General features: G+C 57.3%; 1 protein-coding gene across 1 annotated transcript in view; it reads left to right on the forward strand.

The window, feature by feature from the left end:
* The first annotated feature begins 560 nt into the window (after positions 1-560).
* CSNK1G3 (casein kinase 1 gamma 3) overlaps positions 561-984 on the forward strand; it is a 91,980-nt gene continuing 91,556 nt past the window's right edge. Inside the window, exon 1 of the mRNA XM_025047780.1 lies at positions 561-802. The gene's annotated coding sequence lies outside the window, so the exon portion shown is untranslated. The remainder of the gene's footprint in view (positions 803-984) is intronic.

Consider the following 984-nt stretch of genomic DNA (forward strand, 5'->3'; position numbering starts at 1 on the left):
TTCTACAACCTGATGACTTGAGTGATGTTTGACCTCTCAGAACTCCAGGAGGTTCATATGGAAAACTGAAATACTCTCACATTATGTAGTTCAGAGGATTACATTAGCTCACAAACGGATTAGCTGAACCCTAATATAGCACTGGGGTTACAAAAAAGTGGGCGAGATTAAGCCAGTGATGTCACGCTCATAGACCAGGCCCTAAAATTCTTTTGGCACCTGGAGGGCTGTGCTCGCCACACTCGGGAAAAGCCTCGGCACCCTGACTTGAAACAATGGCGCCCTTAGGCTCTTTGCTTGCTCAAGCGGCGGAATTTTTAGCTCTCTTAAACCAGGGAGCGTTTTCTTCCAGCTCTCCTCACAGATCTCGCCAACCGTCTCCTCCCAAGGCGTCTCTCAGAGAGACATAATCGTATTCACAAGCACTCCACACTCCCCCTCACGCACCGCTCGTAAGGTAGGGAGGAAGGAGTTGCTTGGCTTTTATATGCCTTGCCAGCCAATGAGCGGGCTGCCCTTTTTCCGGTCGGGGAGCCGACCAATCCGAGTAAGTCGGGGTACTCTTCGGCTCCACTCGGCTCTTTTCGCTGATGCGGGCAGCGTGGGGGCCGCCGCGGCTAGAGACGCTTTCCTTTTTTTATTTTTTTCCATGTGTTCACTTCCGGGTCCGGCGCCGATCCGGATGCCTGAGGCAGAAGGATGTTTGACCTCCGGATAAGCGAGGCGCGCTGTGCATTCATTCCCGGCTGCATCTGTGGCGACAGCAGCGGCCCGGGCGGCGACGCTTCGGCCAGAGGCGGCGGTAGGAGGCAGCAGCAGTAGTGCAGGAACCGAGTCCGAGCCGCGTTACCTCCCTCTCCGGTTCCTTCCCCCCCTACCTCGTTCGCTCCCTCCCTGCGTGGCTCGCTTTCCTCCTCCGGCCGCCGGCGGGTGTGATGTGCCGCGGTCGCTGCCCCCGCCGCCGCTGACTGACGGACTAGGGGC

The sequence above is a fragment of the Pteropus alecto genome, unplaced genomic scaffold (genome assembly GCF_000325575.1).
Source record: "Pteropus alecto unplaced genomic scaffold, ASM32557v1 scaffold20, whole genome shotgun sequence".
NCBI classification, from domain to species: domain Eukaryota; kingdom Metazoa; phylum Chordata; class Mammalia; order Chiroptera; family Pteropodidae; genus Pteropus; species Pteropus alecto.